Source organism: Scyliorhinus torazame, chromosome 5 (assembly GCF_047496885.1).
Source record: "Scyliorhinus torazame isolate Kashiwa2021f chromosome 5, sScyTor2.1, whole genome shotgun sequence".
Lineage (NCBI taxonomy): Eukaryota > Metazoa > Chordata > Chondrichthyes > Carcharhiniformes > Scyliorhinidae > Scyliorhinus > Scyliorhinus torazame.
The window spans coordinates 298,899,170-298,922,868 of NC_092711.1; positions in this window are offsets into that span (position 1 = coordinate 298,899,170).

The window sequence follows — 23,699 nt, forward strand, 5'->3', positions numbered from 1 at the left end:
ACGGAATCCTTTTGACCTCCAATGAGTACTGAAGGAACCCCGGCGAAAAATCCCAACTGTGTTGAAGAGTCAAACCACAAACAAAGATTTTTTGTTCAGTAGGTACAAACATACAAAAAACAAATTAATGGACGTCTTTTCTACTTCTTATATGTGCATTTTTACTGTAAAGGTTCTTTTATTAAAACACTTGCTTGGGTCTTACCTTTTTCGTCATTTTTAATGCACTTTGGGTCCAAATGGAACAAGAGTGCTGCTGGAATCACACACACTCATCCCCTCTCACACACTAACACTCCTCTCTCACACACTAACACTCCTCTCTCACACACTAACACTCCTCTCTCACACACTAACACTCCTCTCTCACACACTAACACTCCTCTCTCACACACACTCATCCCCATCTCACACAAACACTCCTCTCTCACTCTCTCTCACACACACTCATCCCCTCTCACACACTAACACTCCTCTCTCACACACACTCATCCCCTCTCTCACACACACTCATCCCCTCCCACACACACACACCTCTCTCACACACACTCATCCCCTCTCACACACTAACACTCCTCTCTCACACACTGACACTCCTCTCTCACACACTGACACTCCTCTCTCACACACACACTCCTCTCTCTCACACACACTCATCCCCTCTCACACACTAACACTCCTCTCTCACACACTGACACTCCTCTCTCACACACTGACACTCCTCTCTCACACACACACTCCTCTCTCTCACACACACTCATCCCCTCTCACACACTAACACTCCTCTCTCACACACACTCATCCCCTCTCACACACTAACACTCCTCTCTCTCTCACACCCACACTCATCCCCTCTCACACTAACAATCCTCGCTCACACACACACTCCTCTCTCACACACACTCATCCCCTCTCACACACCAACACTCCTCTCCCACACACACTCATCCTCTCTGACACACTTACACTCCTCTTTCATACACACACACTCCTCTCTCTCGCTCAAACACACTCATCCCCTCTCACACACTAACACTCCTCTCACACACACACTCCTCTCTCTCTCTCACACACACACTCATCCCCTCTCACACACATACACTCCTCTTTCATACACACACACTCCTCTCTCACACACACTCATCCCCTCTCACACACAAACACTCTTCTCACACACACACACTCCTCTCTCTCACACACACATACTCCTCTCTCTCTCTCTCACACATACACTCCTCTCTCGCGCACACACACAATCCTCTCTCTCACACACACACTCCTCTCTCACTTGCACACTCTTCTCTCTCTTCCACACACACTCCTCTCTCTCACACACACTCCTCTCTCTCACACACACACTCCTCTCTCTCACACTCACTTCTCTCTCACACACCACACCTCTCTCACACACACACTCCTCTCTCTCACTCACTCCTCTCTCTCACACACACTCCTCTCTTTCTCACACACACACTCCTCTCTCTCACACACACACTCCTCTCTCTCACACACACACTCCTCTCTCTCACACTCACTCCTCTCTCTCACACACACTCCTCTCTTTCTCACACACACACTCCTCTCTCTCACACACACACTCCTCTCTCTCACACACACACTCCTCTCTCTCACACTCACTCCTCTCTCACACACCACACCTCTCACACACACACTCCTCTCTCTCACACTCACTCCTCTCACACACACTCCTCTCTTTCTCTCACACACACACTCCTCTCTCTCACTCACTCCTCTCTCTCACACACACTCCTCTCTTTCTCACACACACACTCCTCTCTCTCACACACACACTCCTCTCTCTCACACACACACTCCTCTCTCTCACACTCACTCCTCTCTCTCACACACACTCCTCTCTTTCTCACACACACACTCCTCTCTCTCACACACACACTCCTCTCTCTCACACACACACTCCTCTCTCTCACACTCACTCCTCTCTCACACACCACACCTCTCTCACACACACACTCCTCTCTCTCACACTCACTCCTCTCACACACACTCCTCTCTTTCTCACACACACACACTCCTCTCTCTCACACACACTCCTCTCTCTCACACTCACTTCTCTCTCACACACCACACCTCTCTCACACACACACTCCTCTCTCTCACTCACTCCTCTCTCTCACACACACTCCTCTCTTTCTCACACACACACTCCTCTCTCTCACACACACACTCCTCTCTCTCACACACACACTCCTCTCTCTCACACTCACTCCTCTCTCACACACCACACCTCTCTCACACACACACTCCTCTCTCTCACACTCACTCCTCTCTCTCACACACACTCCTCTCTTTCTCACACACACACTCCTCTCTCTCTCACACACACTCCTCTCTCTCTCTCACACACACACACCTCTCTCTCACACACACACACTCCTCTCTCTCTTACGCACACACTCCTCTTTCACACACACTCATCCCCTCTCACACCACACACACGTATCCCTCATTTACACATGCACACTCTCCCTTCTCTCTCTCACACACACACTTATCTCTCATTTACACACACGCAGCTCTCTCCCTCACACACACTCTGTCTCACATACACACTCCTCTCAGCCACACATCCTCACTCAGTCAACCACACTCATCCTCACTCAGTCAAGCACACGCATCCTCATAAATGCACACTCATCCTCACTCGCGCACTCAATCTCACTCACACACTCATCCTCACTCGCACACTCATCCTCACTCGCACACTCATCCTCACTCGTACACTCATCTCTCTCGGAGGCTCACTCCCTTGCTCCTTTCCCGAGGCCCAAATGCCCCCACCCTTGCAGGCCCTGCTCTCCTCCCCTCACGGCCCCGCTCTCACCATAGCTGTTCTGTCCGTGTTCACCCTCATTGATACAATTTGAGTTTTGTGCTATTTTCAGCTCGTTCAATGAGGGGCTGGCTTCTGCACAATGTAACAATCTGCCAGGCCTGGTGCGGAACCCTAGGAGGCTCCCACATAACCCTTCTATAGAGGATCCGCCATGATCATGTTGTATGGCGGAGTAGGCTTGAGGGGCCAAATGTTCTACTCCTGCTCCTATTTTCTTTGTTTATATGTTTCCACCACGTCTTTTCCATCCTAAAATAAATGATAGGATCCCTTTTATCCCCACTTTACATTCCACATCCAGTACATTATCCTCCACTATTTCTATCACCACCATGGCGATACCACCACCAAACACACCCTTCTTGACAGCATTGTGTGGGATCATTCCCTCTGTGAAATCCTGGTCGACTCTTTGATCACACTCAGTGCCGGCCCCTTTGTTCCACGGCACCTTGCCACGCAAGTGGGGAGGTACCATTTCACTTCCTCTCTTCCCACTATCCAGGGCTCCAGGTGAAACCACAAACTTTGTGTGCTTCTTTCAATGTTGTCTATCATCGTACCCGTTCCTCTACATTATGGTGAGCATTTTCTCACAGAATAGCTGACTAGGTCACTATCTGTGCAGTACAGACATAAGTCTGAGCTCCTCCTCTAACTGTCTGGCCCACTCTGACTCTGAGTTCTCTATCCTCTGCCTCTTCGACTATTCCAGTGAAGCTCAGCAGGAATTGGAGGAACAGCATCTCATCTTCTGATTATGTATTTTATAAACTTTGCGACTGTAAATCAAGCTCAACAATTTCAGATCAGAACTATTTCTCCCATTTTCTTAGGTTGCAGACACTGGTAATGGTTATGTTGTTCATTTAACCACTCCCATCTTCCAACCTCTCAAAGTCTTTCCCTTTCATCTTTCCTCTCTAGCTCTCCTTTCCTGTCTCTGTACTTACTTAAAACATGTTAACACGTTTCTCTCGCCACAAACGCTGCTTAGCCTGCTGACTATTCACAGCATTTTATTATATTAATTGGGCGGCACAGTGGTTAGCACTGCTGCTTCACAGGGCCAGGGACCCGGATTCGATTCCCGGCTTGGGTGACTGTCTGTGCGGAGTCTTCACGTTCTCCCCATGTCTGTGTGGGCGGCACGGTAGCATAGTGCTTAGCACGATTGCTTCACAGCGCCAGGGACCTGGGTTCGGTTCCCGGCTTGGGTCACTGTCTGTCTGGAGTCTGCACGTTCTCCCCGTGACGGCATGGGTTTTCTCCGGGTGCTCCCACAAGTCCCAAAAGACGTGCTTGTTAGGTGAATTGGACATTCTGTATTCTCCCTCAGTGTACCCAAACATGCACTGTAGTATGGCGACTCGGGGATTTTCACAGTAACCTCATTGCGGTGTTAATGTCAGCCTACTTGTGAAACTAATAAAGATTATTATTACATTATTAAAGTAGGATAGGTCCTTTGACAGTGCCTTCCATACCTGCGACCCCTACCGCGACGAAGAACAGGGAAAGCAGAAGCATGTGAACACCACCACCTGCAAGTTCCACTCCCAGCTACACAGGATCCTCACTTGGAATTATATGAGCGTTCTTTCACTGTCACTGTGTCAAAATCCTGGAACACCCTCTCTGACAGCACTATGGGTGTACGTACACAACATGGAGTGCAGCATTTCAAGAAGGCAGCTCACCACCATCTTCTCAAGGACAATTAGGGATGAGCAATAAATGCTGTCCAGCCAGCGAAGCCGATATCCCATTAACGAACCAATAAAATAAAAGGTTTAGTTTGAGAAGAAAATTGTATCCAAATCCACTGAAGTCTATTGAGAGATCTATAACTGTCTACTCAGTATTCTTGTCACTGCTAACAGTAAAAAAAACTATGCCCACATTAAATTCTTTCAAAGGATTAAATTAATTCAAATAAAGATAATAATTATGACTTCACAGATAATGCATCACTTTTTTGATCAGATTTTAATGGGGCTGTTTAGCACAGGGCTAAATCGCTGGTGTTTAAAGCAGACCAGGCAGGCCAGCAGCACAGTTCAATTCCCGTACCAGCCTCCCCGAACAGGTGCCGGAATGTGGCGACTAGGGGCTTTTCACAGTAACTTCATTTGAAGCCTACTTGTGACAATAAGCGATTTTCATTTCATTTTAATGTCTAGTCCAGATTACGGTTGGCTGGAAGAAGATACATTTCCCACCGGATTCCTCATTCCATTGATTCACAATGTGTGCGCTGAATGCTTGTGTTGCTTGCCTTATAATAGGGTGGCACCACTTTAATTGAACACATTTAATGATCCAAAATATTGTCAGATAATTGCAGAGAATGACAATGTGATTAATTAGTTAAGCGATTTGCTCCAGAGGTATAAATCTGCAACCTGACAACATCTAATTGCATTGCAGCTCTTACTCCAAACTCCATCGCCTTCCAAGATTGCTCAGTGAGCTGGCGCAGTTAAACGTGGAAGTATTTTATTCATTTTTCTGATGATACAACGTTTCTCTGTTTCCTCCACCCTGAGCCCAGGCACCAACTATTCCTAATTGTTGTCACTCGTTATTATTTCTCCAAATCTTTCCAATCGTGCAGGGCAGAGTTTGAGGCCAGTGATGCAGCAAGCGTACGCATCAGCATTTCATTTTGTAAAGAAATAAGCTCAGGAGCCTAGCTTTGACGAATCAATTCAGAAGGTTCTTGGGGTGGGGGTGGGGGGTGGGGGGGGGGGGGGGGGGGGGGGGTGGGGGTGGGGGGGGGGGGGGGGGGGGGCGGTGCGCGGTGCTGTAGTCCTGCATTCGTCTCTTGATTATTTGTCTCATTCAGGAAGAAGAGGAAAGGAGGGTTTGCTCATTGTTCTGTATTCAGTCCAAGGGGACAAATTGAGACTTGACGGATTTCTCTTGTCCTTGATATTTGAACATCAGCATATCAGCAATTATTATTTTTTTCCAATTAAGGGGCAATTTAGCCAATTCACCTAGCCTGCACATCTTTGGGCTGTGGGGGTGAAACCCACACAGACACGGGGAGAATGTGCAAACTCAACACCGACAGTGACCCAGGGCCGGGATTCGAACCCGGGTCCTCAGCGCCGCAGCCCCAGTGCTAACCACTGCGCCACATGCCGCCCGTATCAGCCTATCAATAATCAACTTCCCAGTAAAGCCGCCTTGAGGGAGAAAACGAGCTGTTGACAGCGAAAATTGTGTCTGGGTTTTCCAACATGTTCAGCAGTTTGGTCAGATTTTGGGCGGGAGCAATGGCCAGGGGTCTGTCGGGAAGGTAAGTTGAACCTTTAAAAACTTACCTTGCAGGAGAAGCGGCCTTCAGATTTTCGGCGGGAGCAGTGGCCAGGGGTCTGTCGGGAAAGTAAGTTTACTTCTTTAAAAACTTATCTTCAGAGCTGCAGGAAGTCGGCCGTGGGGATTTCTGGGATGATTTGTTAGTACCTGTATATAAGTTGGGCGGTTGCTAAACCCGACACACTACACTTGTAGTGTCCCCCACCCTTCCACCTCCCCTAAGGGGTTGAGTGAATATCTTCCTTTCTTTTTCTTGTTTAAAGAGGATGGCAGGGAAGGTAGTGCAATGTTCCTCCTGCAGAATGTTTGAGGTGAGGAACACCGTCAGTGTCCCTGCTGATTTCACCTGTGGGAAGTGCACCCATCTCCAGCTCCTCAGAAACCGTGTTAGGGAACTGGAGCTGGAACTGGATGAACTTTGGATCATTCGGGAGGCAGAGGTGGTATTAGATAGAAGGTTCAGGGATGCAGTTACTCCGGCGACTAAAGATAGATGGGTGATGATGAGAGGGGCTGGGAGGAAGCAGTCAGTACAGGGATCCCCTGTGGTCGTTCCCCTTAGTAACAAGTATACCGCTTTGGATACTGTTGGGGGGGATGACGTACCAGGGGTAAGCCATGGGGTACAGGTCTCTGGCACAGAGTCTGTCCCTGTTGCTCAGAAGGGAAGGGGTGAGAGGAGTAAAGCATTAGTCATTGGAGACTCCATAGTTAGGGGGATAGATAGGAGACTCTGTGGGAATGAGAGAGATTTGCGGTTGGTATGTTGCCTCCCAGGTGCCAGGGTTCGCGATGTCTCGGATCGTGTTTTGGGGATCCTTAAAGGGGAGGGGGAGCAGCCCCAAGTCGTGGTCCACATAGGCACCAACGACATAGGTAGGAAAAGGGATAGGGATGTAAGGCAGGAATTCAGGGAGCTAGGGTGTAAACTTAGATCTAGGACAAACAGAGTTATTATCTCTGGGTTGTTACCCGTGCCACGTGCTAGCGAGACGAGGAATAGGGAGAGAGAGGAGTTGAGCACGTGGCTACAGGGATGGTGCAGGAGGGAGGATTTCAGATACCTGGATAATTGGGGCCCATTCTGCGGTAGGTTGGATCTCTACAAACGGGATGGTCTACACCTGGACCAGAGGGGTACCAATATTCTGGGGGGGAACTTTGCTAATGCTCTTCGGGAGGATTTAAACTAGTTCAGCAGGGGGTTGGGAACCTGAATTGTAGCTCGAGTATACAGGAGGTTGAGAGTAGTGAGGTCATGAGTAAGGTTTCAAAGTTGCAGGAGTGTACCGGCAGGCAGGAAGCAGGTTTAAAGTGTGTCTACTTCAATGCCAGGAGCATCCGGAATAAGGTGGGTGAACTTGCGGCATGGGTTGGTACCTGAGACTTCGATGTTGTTGCCATTCCGGAGACATGGATAGTGCAGGGACAGCAATGGTTGTTGCAGGTGCCGGGTTTAGATATTTCAGTAAGCTCAGGGAATGTGGTAAAAGAGGGAGAGGGGTGGCATTGTTAGTCAAGGACACTATTATGGTGGCAGAAAGGACGGTCGATGAGGACTCGTCTACTGAGGTAGTATGGGCTGAGGCTAGAAACAGGAAAGGAGAGGTCACCCTGTTAGGGGTTTTCTATAGGCCTCCGAAACGTTCCAGAGATGTAGGGGAAAAGGATTGCAAAGATGATTCTGGATAGGAACGAAAGTAACAGGGTAGTTGTTATGGGGGACTTTAACTTTTCAAATATTGACTGGAAACGCGATAGTTCGAGTACTTTAGATGGGTCTGTTGTTGTCCAATGTGTGCAGGAGGGTTTCCTGATACAGTATGTAGATAGGCCAACGAGAGGCGAGGCCATATTGGATTTGGTACTGGGTAATGAACCAGGACATGTGTTAGATTTGGGGGTAGGTGAGCACTTTGGTGATAGTGACCATAATTCGATTACGTTTACTTTAGCGATGGAAAGGGATAGGTATATACCGCAGGGCAAGAGTTATGTCTGGGGGAAAGGCAATTATGATGCGATGAGGCAAGATCTAGGATGCATCGGATGGGGAGGGAAACTGCAGGGGATGGGCACAATTGAAATGTGGAGCTTGTTCAAGGAACAGCTACTGAGTGTCCTTGATAAGTGTGTACCTGTCAGGCAGGGAGGAAGTGGTCGAGCAAGGGAACCGTGGTTTACTAAAGTAGTTGAATCACTTGTCAAGAGGAAGAAGGAGGCTTGTGTAAAGATGAGACGTGAAGGTTCAGTTAGGGCGCTCGAGAGTTACAAGTTAGCTAGGAAGGACCTAAAGAGAGAACTAAGAAGAGCCAGGAGGGGACATGAGAAGTCTTTGGAAGATAGGATCAAGGATAACCTTAACGCTTTCTATAGATATGTCAGGAATAAAAGAATGACTAGGGTAAGAGTAGGGTCAGTCAAGGACAGTAGTGAGAAGTTGTGCGTGGAGTCCGAGGAGATAGGAGAGGTGCTAAATGCATATTTTTTGTCAGTATTCACACAGGAAAAAGACAATGTTGTCGAGGAGAATACTGAGATACAGGTTACTAGACTAGAAGGGCTTGAGGTTCATAACGAGGAGGTGTTAGCAATTCTGAAAAGTGTGAAAATAGATAAGTCCCCTGGGCCTGATGAGATTTATCCTAGGATTCTCTGGGAAGCTAGGGAGGAGATTGCTGAGCATTTGGCTTTGATCTTTATGTCATCATTGTCTACAGGAATAGTGCCAGAAGACTGGAGGATAGCAAATGTTGTCCCCTTGTTCAAGAAGGGGAGTAGAGACAACCCCGGTAACTATAGACCAGTGAGCCTTACTTCTGTTGTGGGCAACGTCTTGGAAAGGTTTATAAGAGATCGGATGTATAATCATCTGGAAAGGAATAATTTGATTAGAGATAGTCAACACGGTTTTGTGAAGGGTAGGTTGTGCCTCACGAATCTTATTGAGTTCTTTGAGAAGGTGACCAAACAGGTGGATGAGAGTAAAGCAGTTGATGTGGTGTATATGGATTTTAGTAAAGCGTTTGATAAGGTTCTCCACGGTAGGCTTTTGCAGAAAATACGGAGGTATGGGATTCAGGGTGATTTAGCAGTTTAGATCAGAAATTGGCTAGCTGGAAGAAGACAAAGGGTAGTGGTTGATGGGAAATGTTCAGCCTGGAGTCCAGTTACTAGTGGTGTATCACAAGGATCTGTTTTGGGGCCACTGCTGTTTGTCATTTTTATAAATGACCTGGAGGAGTGCGTAGAAGGATGGATGAGTAAATTTGCAGATGACACTAAAGTCAGTGGAGCTGTGGACAGTGTGGAAGGATGTTACAAGTTACAGAGGGACATAGATAAGCTGCAGAGCTGGGCTGAGAGGTGGCAAATGGAATTCAATGCAGAAAAGTGTGAGGTGATTCATTTTTGGAAGGAATAACAGGAAGACAGAGTACTGGGCTAATGGTAAGATTCTTGGTAGTGTGGATGAGCAGAGAGATCTCGGTGTCCATGTACATAGATCCCTGAAAGTTGCCACCCAGGTTGAGAGGGTTGTTAAGAAGGCGTACGGTGTGTTAGCTTTTATTGGTAGAGGGATTGAGTTTTGGAGCCATGAGGTCATGTGCAGCTGTACAAAACTGTGGTGCGGCCACATTTAGATTATTGCGTGCAATTCTGGTCGCCGCATTATAGGAAGGATGTGGAAGCATTGGAAAGGGGGCAGAAGAGATTTACCAGAATGTTGCCTGGTATGGAGGGAAGATCTTATGAGGGAAGGCTGAGGGACTTGAGGTTGTTTTCGTTAGAGAGAAGAAAGTTAAGAGGTGACTTAATTGAGGCATACAATATGATCAGAGGATTAGATAGGGTGGACGGTGAGAGCCTTTTTCCCACGATGGTGATGTCTAGCATGAGGGGACATAGCTTTAAAATGAGGGGAGATAGATATGGGACAGATGTCAGAGGTAGGTTCTTTACTCAGAGAGTAGTAAGGGCCCTGCCTGCAACAGTAGTGACTTGCCAACATTAAGGGCATTTAAATGGTCATTGGATAAACATATGGATGATAAGGGAATCGTGTAGATGGGCTTTAGATTGGTTTCACAGGTCGGCGCAACATCAAGGGCCGAAGGGCCTGGACTGTGCTGTAATGTTCTATGTTCTATCTCTTGTAGCCCAGTGAAGTGAGCTCCATTCTGATCAAACCCATGGCTTCTTAAGCAATGTCTCTCCCTGCTTCCACAATTGTTATGTTTAATGCCTGCCTTTAGGTCCATTTGAAGTGGAGGGGAGATATTCATTTGACTTAGGCCCGTGATAACTACGCTGCGTAAGTTTCTTGTTTCTGAGACATTGGTTTGGATTTTCCAACGTTTCCCGCCGGCAGAAACTTACGATCCCATCGACGGCCAATGCCAGCGGAAAATATGCCGCGGGCAGGGGGATTTTGGGAGGAGGGGTATCCTGCCCTTCAGTAAAGAACAAGGATGGCATGGCATTGAGGGTAAAGTGGTAGCATGGGTAGAGGATTTGTTAACTAACAGAAAGCAGAGAGTGGGGATAAATGGGTGTTTCTCTGGTTGGCAACCTGTAACTAGTGGGGTCCCTCAAGGATCAGTGTTGGACCCGCAGTTGTTCACAATCTACATAGATGATTTGGAGTTGGGGACCAAGTGCAATGTGTCAAAGTTTGCAGACGACACTAAGATGAGTGGTAAAGCAAAAAGTGCAGAGGATACTGGAAGTCTGCAGAAGGATTTGGATAGGTTAGGTGAATGGGCTAGGGTCTGGCAGTTGGAATTAAATGTTGTTTTGTCAGGGCCCCGAAGAATCCAGCACGAGTTTTAAGGATACAAAATAATAAAGTTTATTTACTATAACAATATATACATAGCAGTAGCAGTAACTTCCCTTGCTACCTTCTCCTCCCTCCTGGTTCCTGGACTGGCCAGCTTATTTATAGTAGAGTTTCTCCGCCCCCCCTCATTGGGGAAGTTCATACTCCCATAGGATTGTGGGATAGTCATTAGTCCCCAGCCAATCGTCAGTAGGCAGGTTATAACATCCCTCCCCCCCAAAGTCCAAGGAATCCACCGTAGGCCCTGGCGAAGGAAGGTGTCAAACTCGTTTGGTCGCAGGCCGGACGCCATTTGCACGCGGCGCTGGATCAGGCGGCGTATAATGAGACGGAGACCGGCGCTTCCGTGATGAACGGCGCGGTTGTACATCCACGGCCTGTGGACCCGAGGATTCCCCCTCTGATTCATCCTGTGTCTCCATCTCGGAGTCAGAGTCTGCTGCCTCCGTCATGTCAGCGTCTCTGTCCCCATTCGGTCCCGTCATGACCTGCGCAGGCTTTGAGTGAGGCACCAGTGGAAGATTTGGAGGACTACCTTCCCTTGTTTCTGGCCTTTGCCGCTGTTGAACTGAGCTCCGAGGGCGGGGAATCTGTTGCGGGGATGATCTTCTGGACCGGACGTGGTCTACATGTTTTCGCTGGAGACGACCCTGGGCTTGCACTTGGTACGATATAGGGCCCGTTTGGCGAAAGATTACCCCAGGAACCCATTGGGCACCACCAGCAAAATTCCGCACGAATACTGGGTCACCGGGCGCAAACTGCCGAATCGGACGATGCTGAGACAATCCCGGTCCCTGCCGTTCTTGTGTGCGGCGTACTTTTGCGCCAATGTCCGGGAAGACCATACTAAGGCGGGTGCGAAGTCTCCGGCCCATTAGGAGTTCTGCGGGAGCTACCTCAGTCACTGTATGGGGGGTGGTCCTGTACGTAAACAAAAACCGAGCCAGTCTCGTGTCCATTGATCCGGAAGACTGCTTCTTTAGGCCTCTTTTGAATGTTTGCACTGCACGCTCTGCCAACCCATTTGAAGCCGGGTGGTAAGGGGCAGTGCGGATATGGCGGATGCCGTTCATCTTTGTAAACCTAGCAAACTCCCCACTCGTGAATGGAGTGCCATTACCCGTGACCAGCACCTCGGGGAGGCCATGCGTGCTAAATGATAAACGCATTTTTTCAATTGTTGCGCAGGACGTTGTCCCCTGCATCTTATGCACCTCCAGCCATTTGGACTGGGCGTCAATTAGTAGAAGGAACATGGATCCCTGAAAAGGGCCTGCAAAATCTGCATGTAAGCGTGCCCAAGGCCGCCCTGGCCATTCCCAGTGATGTAGGGGCGCGGCCGGCGGAAGCTTCTGATGCTCCTGGCAAATGGAGCAGTTTTGGGCCACCTTCTCAATGTCGGTGTCGAGGCCTGGCCACCAGACATAACTCCGGGCCAACATTTTCATCTTGGTCACACCCGGATGCCCATTGTGCAAGTCTGATAATATCAGCTCCTGGCCTTTTTCCGGGACAACCACACGCGTCCCCCACAAGAGGATGCCGTCTTCCACGCTGAACTCTGACAGCTTGGAGGAAAATGCCCGTAACTCGCCTGGGAGCTGTCTATGCTGCCCACCATACAGGACTATGTGCCGAACCTTTGACAGGACTGGCTCCGTCTGGGTCCACTCACGGATCTGTGATGCCGTGACAGGCAAGGTGTCCATAAAATTTAGGGTTGCGACCACCTCACCGGTCGTGGGGGTCGACATGGGGCCGGTCGATAAAGGCAATCGGCTCAGTGCGTTGGCATTTGCTATCTGCGTACCTGGTTTGTGCTCCAGAGAATACTCATATGCAGCAAGCAACAAAGCCCAGCGCTGGATCCATGCAGAAGCAATGGGCGGCATCGGCTTATCCTCTCTGAAGAGTCCCAGCAGGGGCTTATGATCAGTCACGATAGTGAAATGGCGGCCGTACACATACTGGTGGAAGCGTTTCACCGCAAAAACCACTGCCAGGCCCTCCTTCTCGATCTGCGCGTACTTCTTTTCCGCTGCAGTCAATGTGCGGGAGGCGAAAGCTATCGGTCGCTCGGCCCCGTTCTCCATCTTGTGGGACAGGACGGCCCCAATACCATACGGGGATGCATCACATGTGACGAGCAAAGGCTTTCCCGGATCATAGTGGGTTAGTAACCCAGACGACGACAATTGTTGCTTTACCCGCCGGAAAGCGGTTTCTTGCGGCTGACCCCAAACCCAGGTGTGATTTTTCTTTGGCAGAAGATGCAACGGGGCCAGCGTAGTTGCCAGATTGGGGAGGAACTTCCCGTAATAGTTTACGAGACCGAGAAAAGAACGAAGATGCGAAGTGTCAGTCGGGGTGGTGGCATGTTGAATTGCACGCACCTTCTCTGCGACGGGGTGCAGACCCTCGCGGTCCACCCGATAACCTAGGTAGACTACTTCTTTTGCCTGAAATACACACTTTGTGTGACGTAAACGGACTCCAGCCTCCGAAAGGCGTTTAAGGACAGCCTCCAGATTTTCCAAATGCTCTTGCTCCGACGTCCCTGTAATCAACACGTCATCTCGGTAGACAGCCACACGTGGTAAACCTCTCAAAATGCCCTCCATAACACGTTGAAAAATTGCGCAGGCAGAGGATACTCCAAAGGGCAACCGTGTATATTCATACAGGCCCCGGTGTGTGTTAATTGTTACATATGGTCGGGAGGCAGGGTCCAGCTCCAACTGCAGGTAGGCGTGACTCATATCTAATTTTGTGAATGAGAGTCCGCCTGCAAGTTTCGCGTAGAGATCCTCTATGCGAGGCATTGGGTATCGGTCGAGTCGGGAAACTGGATTCACTGTAAGTTTATAGTCGCCACACAAGCGAACTGTGGCATCTGGCTTCATTACTGGCACAATTGGTGCTGCCCAGTCAGCAAAACGGACAGGCCTGATAATACCCAAACTCTCCAAACGAGTGAGCTCCCCTTCTACCTTCTCGAGCAAAGCGTAAGGCACTGGGCGCGCCCGGAAATAGCGCGGTGTGGCTCCTGGTTCAACTTGGATACGGGCTACGGCCCCTTTTATTTTCCCCAGACCAGGCTGGAATACCTCTGGGTATCGTCCTAGCACCTCAGTCAACCCTCCAGAAACTGTTTGGAGGATGTGCTGCCATTGCAACCGCAAATGGCGCAACCAGTCCCGACCCAACAGGCTGGGCCCATGGCCACGCACTATGATAAGTGGGAAACGCCCCTCCTGGCGTCCATAGACAACAGGGGTCATTGTAGTTCCTGCAATGTCCAGTGGTTCCCCCGTGTAGGTGGCCAACCTGGCCTGTGAGTCAGTTAGTGTAAGGGTCTGTATACCCTGCTTGATGCAGTCGAATGTCCTCTGGGCGATCACGGAGACTGCTGCGCCAGTATCCAACTGCATCTCCAGCGGGTGGCCATTGACCCGTACTGTCACCTGAATGGGGGCCACACGGGGAGCTGCCACACAATGCAGCTGCAGGCAGTCATCCTCTGTCTCCACGTCCTCAGGAGTGGTCGCCGCAGGTTCATCCACATGGAAGGTACGGCCTCTGGGCTGGTCCCAGTTACGGCCCCTGGGCTGGTCCCAGTTTCGGTCGGAACGATGGCGCCTCTGGCGTCCCCAGGACCGCCGTCCGCGACGGGGTCGGCGCCTACAAGTCTGACACGGACATGGCTCCTCATCCATTGGCTCTGGAGAAGGCTCCCTTCGGGGAGGAATGTCCAATGGCCACTGGCGTCGGTCTGGTCGTTGCCTCGCCCAAGGTACCGCAGGAGTGCGGGGGGACGTTTTTGGGTGGAAAGGGTTTCACCCCAAGGCATGCACTTCCATTCCCTGTAGCTCCTGTACTCCTCGCTCTGCGCTCTCTCGGGACAAGACTATTTGTATTGCCTGTTGAAAAGTCAATGTTGGCTCCGCTAACAACTTTCTCTGGGTGGCCGCATTGTTAATACCGCAAACCAAACGGTCGCGTAGCATTTCTGACAAGGTCTCACCATAGTCACAGTATTCCGCAATCCCGCGTAGCCTGGATAAAAAATCGGCAAGGGATTCTCCAGGGGTCCTCTCAGCGGTATTAAACCGGTAACGCTGGACTATCGTGGACGGGGTTGGGTTAAAGTGTTGCCCCACTATATTCACAAGTTTGTCAAACGTTTTGGTGTCCGGCGCAGCTGGGTACGTAAGGCTCCTAATCACCCCAAACGTATGCGGCCCGCAGGCGGTGAGCAATATGACCACCTGGGGCTCGTTTTCAGTGATATTGTTTGCCCGGAAATAGTAACGCATCCGTTGCGTGTACTGGTTCCAGCTTTCCAGCGCAGCATCAAAAACATCCAAACGTCCTTACAGAGGCATGGTATAATAGAAAACAACTTCCAACCTGTATCCAACAAAAATCCAGGGAGGTGGCTTCAGCAGTGTAGACAGCTATTCACTTTTACCTTCGTCGCCAGTTTTGTAAGGGCCCCGAAGAATCCAGCACGAGTTTTAAGGATACAAAATAATAAAGTTTATTTACTATAACAATATATACATAGCAGTAGCAGTAACTTCCCTTGCTACCTTCTCCTTCCTCCTGGTTCCTGGACTGGCCAGCTTATTTATAGTAGGAGTTTCTCCGCCCCCCTTATTGGGGAAGTTCATACTCCCATAGGATTGTGGGATAGTCATTAGTCCCCAGCCAATCGTCAGTAGGCAGGTTATAACATGTTGCCAAGTGTGAGACTATCCATCTTGGGAGGAATAACAGCAGAATGTATTATTATTTAAATGGTAAGAAGTTAAAACATGCTGCTGTGCAGAGGGACCTGGGTGTGCTGGTGCGCGAGTCGCAAAAAGTTGGTGTGCAGGTGCAACAGGTGATTAAGAAGGCGAATCGAGTTTTGTCTTTCATTGCTAGAGGGATGGAGTTCAAGACTAGGGAGGTTATGCTGCAATTGTATAAGGTGTTGGTGAGGCCACATCTGGAGTATTGTGTTCAGTTTTGGTCTCCTTACCTGAGAAAGGACATATTGGCACTGGAGGGAGTGCAGAGGAGATTCACTAGGTTGATCCCAGAGTTGAGGGGATTAGATTATGACGAGAGGTTGAGTAGACTGGGACTGTACTCATTGGAGTTTAGAAGGATGCGGGGGTTCTTATTGAAACATATACAATTATGAAGGGAATAGATAGGATAGATGCGGGCAGGTTGTTTCCACTGGTCGGGGAAAGCAAAACTAGGGGGCATAGCCTCAAAATAAGGGGAAGTAGATTTAGGACCGAGTTTAGGAGGAACTTCTTCACCCAAAGGGTAGTGAATCTCTGGAATTCCTTGCCCAGTGAAGCAGTTGAGGCTCCTTCTTTAAACGTTTTTAAGAAAAAGATAGATACCTTTCTAAAGAATAAAGGGATTCGGGGATATGGTGTACGGGCCGGAGAGTGGAGCTGAGTCCACAAAGATCAGCCATGATCTCATTAAATGGCGGAGCAAGCTCGAGGGGCCAGATGGCCTACTCCTGTTCCTAGTTCTTATGTTCTTATGACAATGCAGGGCACCGGCAAGATTGGAAAGATTCAGAGAGAGGATGGAATAAATTGAGATGTGGTTAAGTGGTGCCGAACTTCAACTGGCGCCGATTGTCTAGTCGCCGGAGAATCACGTCCCGGCATCGGAGCGGCGTGGTGGGAATTTCCTGCTTCACCGGCGATTCTCCGACCTGGCGCGAGCTTGGAGAATCCCAGCCCATGACTAAGATGTTGTATTGTTTTACAGGTTTGTGATTGGTGGCGTTAAAGTATGAGATACTGCAATGAATACTTGGCAAAATTATTACTAGAGTTGATTCAATGAGATAGTAAAGATCGATTCTGTATTTTAATCACTGACAATTTGTAGTTTGCAGCAGGGTGGAATATAATGTGAAAGCGCCATTAATATTTGATCTTCATAAAGTCTTAAGGATTGAAGTGGCCAATATCAGTCATGGTGAAATGAAAGGTCAGCTTTATACAACAGAACCATATTCACTTGAAAGTCAATTGAAACTCTCAAACTTTATTCATGCTTGACTAACAGCCTTTTATAAAAAATACCTCTTGCTAAAAAGTCAAATGGAAACCCAACTCTCTGCAGTGAGGTGACACTCTTCTGATTCCCAGCCCAACACTGATAGCGAAGAAACATAAGTGGCTCTTCCCAGAAAGTAATTTTGCTTTAACGCAAAACATAAAATAAACTGGGAAATAATTCAAGCGAGAGATCAATCGCAGCCAAAACATTATATTATAGCACCAGTATCATCTGCCATCAACACCACATGCTGTTGCTGTTCAACACACAGAAAGCATTAGCCAGGCCAGTGGCGCTCAGCTATTACTGATTGAGCAAAATTCTGTTGTGCTGTATTGAGGGATATTCAATAGTTTCCAAAGGAAATCATCTTAAGATATGCTGGGCCAATTTTCAAGTGAGTGCTTGCATTGTGTTAGTGTCTAACCAGCTGCCCACCCATTGAAAGTCCAAAACACTTGTGTGAGCAGGACTCAGGAACTTCCCTTCAGTGAGCTACTCCCCGTGTAGCTCACTTGGCTAGACAGCTGGTTCATGATGCAGAGCAAGGCCAGCAGTATGGGTTCAATTCCCGTACCAGCTAAGGTTATTCCTCCTGAGTGGTTAGCACTGTTGCCTCACAGCGCAGGTTCAATTCCAGCCTTGGGCCACTGTCTGTGTGGTGTTTGCACATTCTCCCCATGTCTGCATGGGTTTCCTCTGGGTGCTCCGGTTTCCTCCCACAGTCCAAAGATGTGCAGGCTAGGTGGATTTGTCATGATCAATTGCCCCTTAGTGTCCAAAGTGTGAGGTGGGGTTACAGGGTTACGAGGATAGGGTAGGAGCGTGGGCCTAGGTAGGGTGCTCTTTCCAAGGGTCTTTTACTTATCTACCAAGAGCTTCCCAACTCATCCCCTCACTTCACATTCTCACTAACACCTTTCTCCACTCACCCTCTCGCTCCTTCCTCATCTTCTCCTCAGTAACATCACCCACAGATGTCAGGTCAGATATTCCCTGACACACTTGTTAAACATCTTTGCATTTTTCTCTATTTTAAAGATGTCAGAAATGCAAGTTGTTTTTATCATTTGTATTTTATATTTTCAACAAATAGACTCTTTCAATAGCTATCTGAGCAAAAATGCCCTGCTCTTTATTACCTGGACTTTGAAGACAAGTATGGCCTGAGTTTGGTTCCGGTAATACTCCTTTGATCTCATCCAAATAGGTGTCGAGCACAGATACAATATTGAATAGATAAAGAACTAAATTCCTTCCAAATTCGCCAGTAATGCTTTCAAGAAAGTTATAATGTAGTTTCCTCCACACCCCACTGTGGCAGAATAGAGTTCGACTACCCCTTATCGTTTTGCATGGGAGTCAAACTTCCACTGTGTATTCCATGCAAACTGCAACATAACCCAATGGAACAGTGAACTGTCTCACTCTCCGGCATTCAGTTGATCTTTACAGAGTCAAGTTGATTAGAGCTGGATCAGGAACTTGTTATAACCCACACGGATCTTAGGGGGTGGGGATGATTGACCGTCCCGTGGATTTATTTTAGTTTATTGACAGTTCCAGTGTACAAAAAACCCCCAAAGCAATTCCAAAATGATTACAAAAACAATAAACAGGCAACAATACAATAAGGTCACCAATACTCCAGCTTTATGGAGAAGACAAACCAAATCACAGAACAATGACATGAACCAGAAAACAGGCTATGGTGCAATGAAGGTATCAGCATCCAAATCAACCCTCACTCCCTCCCCCCAGCTTCTGATAGCAGGCTCGATTCAGTGGAAAGCCGCTGGGGGCGACACGACTCTGGCGCGGAGCACAGTGGAAGAGCGAGGGAGCGTGCCCACCCCCTCTCCGAGAGCAAAGACACGGATAAAGGGCCTGTAGCTGTTAAGTAGACAGTTACCAATACAATAAGGTTACCAGCATCTAAATCAACCCACCACTCCCTCCCGCTCCCGCAGTACCCCGCCACAGGGCAGGATGGAAGAGCAAGGGAACACCCCATTCCTGGAGCTAAGCCTCAGGCAAGGGTGGCAGCAGCTGACAAACACATGGGGCCGGATTCGCTGTTCCTGTGTTGAAGTGCTGATGCCAACGGAGGATCCGTGGTGTTCCACGACGGTAAAATCGTTGCCACACCCGCACCGATTCTGGGGCGAGCACCGGCGCCGTGTGAAACACCCGTGGGACGTGCGGAAAATGGTGGGAGAATCGCTGGGTCCGTGCTGGATACGCGCAGAGCTGACAAGCTGCAGATGCGCATACGCCTACACCCCCCACACACACACCGATCGCACCCGAAAAGATGGGCCGGTTGCGCTGGACCCAGTATCCATCCACCCCGACCCTATAGCCCACCTCCTGGCCACTCCCACTACACCCCCAGCCCTGGCAGAAGCCACCCAGCCAGCGGCACGGCTGTCGGCAGAGTATGGCAGTGTTGGACACTGTCCGTACGCCCTCTCTCTCTCTCTCCACAGCTGCCACGCCAGGCTCACGGCCGCTGAGACCACACGTGGCCTGCGCTGTCAGGAACCTGGTCTATCAGAGGCGGAACATCGCGGGTGGGCCCGAAAATGATATGCAAACGTGGTTGTGACTGGGTGCGTCTCAATGACCTGATTTGGAGGGGGCAGGGGATGACCCGGCATCAAACCGGCGCCTGCTGGGATTTCGGTGTCGGGAGCCATTCTCTGCCTGATTGTCATTCCCAATTTTGCCATCTGGCAATGGAGAATCCCACTCAAGGTCTCCAGACATTGTGCAATACCCAATTAACAATACAAAATCTCCCCCTCCCTCCCACAGCCCCAACAGTAGACCCGTATCAGTGGAAAATCACCAAACGAATCCATCAGAAAAGTCACACCAACACAGAGTATGGCTGAAGAGAGAGAGAGAGAGATGAACACCCCCTCCCCCTCTCCTGCACTGGCAGTGATTCCAGAAACTCAAGTCCATCAGAAGCAAGACGGGTCAATAAACAGTCAATATTACAAGAAAAGTACAATCAAGCTGCAAGAGCAAATCTTCCCCCATTTCAGCCCAGTAGTAATTCAGCCAAATCCTCCCCTCGCCTCACTCCAGGTCAAAGAAGCAGAAGGTGCAACAGGAAGCAGCCCCATAGCATCTAGGTGGCTGCAGCATTTTCCCAGTCACTACTCCTCCTCTCCCTCTTCCTCTGGCACTGAGAAAGCACCCCTCTCCTCTCTTCAGTCTGGTAGCAGGCCAGCTAATACCGCCCCATTGCCTGGCCTCACTCCAGGCCAGAAGAGGCAGTAAACATAAAACTGAAACTAAGCCTGCAAGTAGTTTGCTGCTGAAAGCAGGAGCAGGTAGAAACACAATCTGCAGCCACTGGATTTAGTTTAGCTTATTGACAGTTCCTTTGTACAAAGAAACCCCAAAGCAATTACGAAACAATAAATAGGAAACAATACAATAAGGTCACCAACATTCCACCTTTACAAAAGAGTTAAACCAGATCACAGAACAATGCCATGACCAAAGAACAAGCAACAATGAAGGTACCAACATCGAAATCAACCCTCTGCTCCCTCTCTCCACCGCAGCTCCCGATAGCAGACTTGCATCAGTGGAACGATGCTGAGCGTGACGCAACAATGCACCGGAGAGTCACACTGGCACCGATCACACCTGAAGAGCGAGGTATCGCCACCCCACCCTCCAAGTGCAATGACATGAATAAAGAGGCGAAGCACATGGCCTCAAAATAGCAACAGTGGACAATTCACAATAAAATGAAGATATCAGCATCTAAATCAACCCGCCAATCCCTCCCCCTCTGGCTGCAGGGCACGGCAGAATAGCAAGGAAGCATCCCATTCTGGGAGCCAGGCCGCAGACCGAATGGCTGGCAGCTGACAAACACATGGCCTCCAGACATCGAGCGATACATAATCAACAACACAAAAACTTTCCCTCCCTCCCACAGCCCCAACAGTAGACAGGCATCAGTGGAAAATCGCTAAACCAATCCACCAGAAAAGTCACAACGACACAGAGCGTGGCAGGAGAGAGAGAGCGAGAGCGCAGCAACCGCCTCCTCTCCAGCACTGGCAGTGATTCCAAAGACTCCAGCCCATCAAAAGCAAGAGAGGCCACAGCCGACAAGCCCACAGCCTCTAGGCAGTAAACAGTAAAGAACAACATTGCAATAACAAGCATACGTTTCCAAACGGGGAGCAGCAAGTAGTTCTCAGCACAATAAGTTTACCATTAGTTCACAAGGCATCTCAACACGGCCTTCAAGTTGTTCAGTGGAATCGGGCCGCCACCCCTCCTCTCCTGCAGTACCGGCGTCTGATCACCTGAGACCACCCAATCAAGGGCCATAGGAATAAAGGAGGCAGTAGCAAGGGACTCACACTTCCAAACATGAAAGTCAAAAGTCAATAAACAGTCAACTTGCAACAAAAGTACAAGCAAATTGCAAGAGGAACCCTGCCCCGTCTACAGCCCGGTAGTAGGCCGGCCTTTTCCCTTGTCTCACTCCAGGTCAAAGAAGCAGAAGGGGCAGCAACAAGCAAGACATATGGTAGCAGGTAGTTGCAGTAATGTTCCTCGCCTCTCACCCCCTCTGGCAGTTCCAGCAGCAGTATCTCCAGTAAGAAAAAATTATTACCGGAAACCAAACAAACACAGAACATAGCAGAAGGGGCGAGAAAGCACACCGTCCCATCTTTAGTCCAGTTGTAGGCCAGCCAAAATCTCCCCTTGCCTCACTCCGGGTCAAAGAAGCAAAAGGAGCAACAGCAAGCAGACCCACAAGCCTCCAGGTAGCCCCAGTATAATCCGAGTCACTACTCATCCTCTCCCTCTTCCTCTGGCACAAAGAAAGCAGCCCTCTCCTTTCTTCAGTCCAGTAGCAGGCCAGCCAATACCTTCCCATTGCCTGGCCTCACTCCAGGTCAAAGAAGCAGAAGGAGTAGCCAACAGAAAACTGAAACTAAGTCTGCAAGCAGTTTTCTGATGGAAGCAGGAGCACATAAAAGACACAACCTGCAGCCACATGAGGAATGTGAGCTCTCCGAAACAATACTTAGCTTTGTATTAATAGAGTCGGCCAGTAAGGTACCGACTAGAGAGGGCTCAATAGGGAACTACTGGAGCTGTATATAATAGTGTCATGGGAGTGTCCCTTTAAGAAATGTTTTGTCTTATCACATGGCTTCAGTGATGTCATTGTGTGGGTGGAGCTTGGCTGTGGCTCTGAGTTTTACGTTTGCTTTGGTTTGGGGCTCTGAGTTTTTTGCTTTCATTTTCACATTTGGCTGCTGTATTCAAACAGACAAGTATATTGGACACTCTGCAATTTAAAAGCTGTTTCCAGAATATGTGATAATTTGAAAAGAAATAACTGGGGGGCGATTCTCCGATATGGAGGCCACATGTTCACACCGTCGTGAACGCCGCCGCATTTCACGAGGGCGTGAACAGGGCCTGGGCACATCCTATTCTGGCCCCCACAGGGGGCCAACACGGCGCTGGAGCAGTTCATGCCGCTCCAGCCTCCTTAAGCGCCGCCAAATGGGTGCCGCGCCAAACCCGCACATGCACAGTTGGGCAAGCTCAATCCTGCGCCTGCGCAGTTGGGCTGCGCCATCCTGCGCATGTGCAGGGAACTTCTTACGCGCGCCGGCACCAACCCAACATCGGGTTGGTGTTCAGGGGCCAGCCGTGCCGGAAAGTAGGCCCGGTGGGGGAGAGGCCAGCCTGCCGATCTATGGGCCACGATCGCGCGCCAGACCCCATCGGAGGCCACCACCCCCCCACCCCCAGTGAAGGAGCCCCCCTCCCCCCCACAGGCCGCCCACGAGCGTTCCCGCAGCGTTCCCGCCGGCAGTGACCGGGGTGAACTGTGCCGGTGGGACTCTGTCGTATTGGCGCGGCCACTCGGCCCATCCGGGCAGGAGAATCGGCGGCCCCGCCGATTCCAGCGGCTGGCGCCGTGCCAAACGCGCCGTCGCAAATGTCGCCGATTCTCCGCACCTCGGAGTCGGGGCGTCGTGGTGCGGTTGCGGCGATTCTCCGGTCTGGCGCGGGGCTCGGAGAATCGCCCCCCTGATTTCTGGAAAGAATTCAAATCTGATGTTTTGAAAAGGAAACCAGCGCACAGGTCGTGAGTGCTGTGTGCTGGGCCACACCTTTGAAAAGGGGTTTCTGGTTTGTGGGATCTTGTTACTAAATTGGAACAGTTTAAAGGGGGAAATGTATTAAGGGTGATACAAAATTTGCCTTGAAAATGTCTTTATTTAAATGCTGCAAGTAACTTCCATGGCTGGAGCATACAGCAGCATGAGAATATTCTGAGTGTCACTTGTGACCTGCGAAGACTAGCTTGCTACCTCACCAACAGATTATAAAGGTGTCTTAGATCATGTAATGTCAATGAGTGTAAATTTGCCAGCAGACAGTAGAAGCATTAACATCTTGATGTCCAGATAGAGTAGACCAACATAGCTGCCTATACGTAATGACACCTTTTAACCTGCAGTCTTGAGTGATTCCCTCTTTTGCGATTAAGACCAAAATCTTCCA